The 2,779-nt window shown below is 56.2% G+C and overlaps 1 long non-coding RNA gene across 1 annotated transcript in view; it reads left to right on the top strand.

Annotated features, from left to right (window-relative positions):
• Positions 1 to 467: 467 nt before the first annotated feature.
• The window catches only part of LOC102487331 (uncharacterized), an 11,192-nt gene continuing 8,880 nt past the window's right edge, over positions 468 to 2,779 (top strand). The window contains exons 1-3 of the long non-coding RNA XR_333548.3: positions 468 to 773; positions 1,164 to 1,245; positions 2,092 to 2,416. This is a non-coding gene — a long non-coding RNA (uncharacterized LOC102487331). The remainder of the gene's footprint in view (positions 774 to 1,163; positions 1,246 to 2,091; positions 2,417 to 2,779) is intronic.

The following is a 2,779-nucleotide window of genomic DNA, read 5'->3' as shown; positions in this document are numbered from 1 at the left end:
GCAGAAGGTGGGTGTTTCCCTTCCCCCATGTGAAGGGTAGCGTGGGCTGGAATTGAGTATTTCCCTTCCCCTGGATCAGCGTGGCTCTGATAGACCCTGAGTTTGGCTATGGTCACATAGTTTCTCTTGAGGACAGAACGTTCTAGTAATTTTAAATGGTTTCTTTTCCACTTTTCCCGCTGGCAAAGGGGATTTTTTTCTCTGCTATTCGCTGTGAGAAACCAGTCGAGGTCCTGGATGTAACGCTCCCAAAAGGTGGGTGATCCCTTCAGATTGGGTTTCCTTGGAACTCTGTTTCACTCAGGCTTGTCCACACTGAGTCTGTGCAGTGGCTGCACGGCAGTGGCTGCACGGCAGTGGCTCCCACGGCGGTGGCTCCCACGGCGGTGACCGCTCACCAGCGTCTGCTCCAGTAAGTTGTGTGTGTGTGTCTGCCTGTCTGACCCTCTTCTTTGTTTTATAGATCCGTATTTCCTTCTTTGCTCGTGATAAAGTGTGTGTACTCACATCAGGAGGGGGACGGAGGCGCGCCCTTCACAGGCTCAGCCCACCGATGGCACCCCTGGGACACTCCCCGCGTGTGTGCTCAGTGTCGACGAGGCCCTAGGGAGCCGGAGAATGCCGGGCAGAGCAGCGCATGGTCCTTGATGGCTGACAGGAGCAGCGGCGTCCACGGGGCGTCAAGGATGCGGTTGGTGGTGCAGAGGAGAAGGTGGGGGCCCCACCCCAGGAAGTGTCTAGAGACAAAATGGAGAGATGGAACACGTTTTGAGGTAGAATGGACAGACCGTGAGGTGGCATGTATGGAGGAATGAGGGAAAGGTCCCCAGAGGAACCAAGAAAGGTCCCCAGAGTTTTGGCTTAGGGCTGTGGCCTGTGCTTTTTGCTGCGTTCCTGATGGTTAGGCCCATCTGCACAAACCTGACTGCACCTGAGCTGACAGGCAGACTTTGGAAGCCATGGGTGTTAGATCAGAGCTGGGTGCTCCCATGCAGGGGCAGTGAGACCCTTGGATTCTGGGGTATGGCCTTCCCTCTTCCTCTTTTTAGAAAGGGTCCTAAGACATTGGGGAGAAAGGTTTCTCTCTGTCAGGATGGGAGGGGTCGGTGTGTCACCACTGAATGCAGGTCCCCAGATTCCTGACTCTGGGCTCCTCTCCTCAGGTTCTTGTCCCTGCAGGTGATGTCTGTCTTTCCTTCAGTCCACGTGGGCTGCTGGGTCCAGGGACCTGGCACAGTTATTGCTGTAAGTAATAACTTTCATCTCCCTGGGAACTCATGTTTGCTTTCAGGATCCAAATGCGTAACTACAGATATTAAAAAGCTCCCGGGGAGCAGGTGAGAGCTTGCATAACCTCTCTGGATATGGAGCTCTAGAGGTTTAGAGGTGATCTCCCATCATGACCTGGTGTGACCTTCCCGAAAGCCAGAGCTGGCAGGCCACTGCGGGCCCTTTCCCAAGAGAGGAAAGAAAGGATCTGAGAGGCGAAGGGGTCCACGTGGGGTCAGACTGCTGGTGAAAACAGCGAGCTGCTTCCCGGTTCTTGGTCAGCGACTCTCCTCCCAGGACAGCATGCCCTCCAGGGGACAGCTGTCACTGCTCTGGGGAGAGTACCTGGGCATCAGTGCATACGGGCTGGGGGTGCTCTGCAGCCCCACAGCAGGTACCCGGGTGCTGGGGTCAGAGCATGCAGGGGCTGGGGGTGCTCGGCGGCCCCACAGCAGGTGCCCGGGTCAGAGTGTGCAGGGACTGGGGTACTCGGCGGCCCCACAGCAGGTGCCAGGGTCAGAGTGTGCAGGGGCTGGGATGCTTGGCAGCTGCACAGCAGGTGCCTGGGTGCCGGGATCAGAGTGCTCGTGGCTTTCCTGCCACCTGGCACCGGCTCCCTCTTTGCCTCAGCTTCCACTTGGTCCCAAGTGAAAGGGGAAGCCAGGCTGCCAGGCGTACCCTGCCGCAGTACTCACAGCTGTGAGCGGACTCTCGCAGGTTCTCCTCAGCGTAGTGAAGCCCTGCCTTGATGGCGGTTCTCTGTAGGGTAGTGTCTCACACAGCCCTAACGGAGAGCACCATGTTTGTGTGTGTTTTCTGCAGGAGCCTGGTAGGGCCAAATGGAGTGATGAAGTTCACCGGGAAGACACCTCGCCCAGGCTGTGGCCCTTGGGCGGCGCTTAGAGGAGGAGGGTTCGTCTGTCTCTCCAGCTTTCCGCTGCCGTTCCCAGTGGGCTTGCTGATGTGGAAAGGGCTGGAACTCTCTGGCATTCCTCCCAGGGCATCGTGGCCTTGGCTGCCCCCGGCCCTTCCTCGGCAGGCCTTTGGGCCCAGCTTGCTCTTCCAGCTGGGTGAAGGTGGATGTCCTTTGGCCCAGGCGTGTGGCTCTCAGGCTGTGGGCTTGAGGCCGAGAGCCGAGAATGCTCAGGTGGGTGCATACAGGCGCTTGCATGGCTGGCCCAAGAAGAGTAGGTGGCATTGATGGTGTACCCGGGTTTCTGGCTTCATCGAACCTCAGCCTCTCTGGATCTTATCACGAACCTGTCATCGTTTTGTTCATTTGTTGGCTTAGGTTTCTTTTTCTTTCCTTTTTTGTTATTTTGCTGAGATTTTTGTAGCTCAGAGTCGGGGTGGGGGGGGGTGGAGCCCAAAAACAATCCGAAAACCTCAGAGACTATAAAATCAGATCTCAGGCCTGGGACAAACTTCTTGTGGCTCCAGATGGTCACCATTCTTTGTTTTTTAACTTCTTTTTTTTTTTTTTTTTGGAAATTTTTTTTTGTGGGGTGTG

This window comes from Tupaia chinensis, unplaced genomic scaffold (genome assembly GCF_000334495.1).
Source record: "Tupaia chinensis unplaced genomic scaffold, TupChi_1.0 Scaffold000066_1, whole genome shotgun sequence".
NCBI lineage: Eukaryota > Metazoa > Chordata > Mammalia > Scandentia > Tupaiidae > Tupaia > Tupaia belangeri.
Note: the sequence above shows the minus strand (reverse complement) of the source record. Positions and strands in the feature narration are given on the sequence as shown.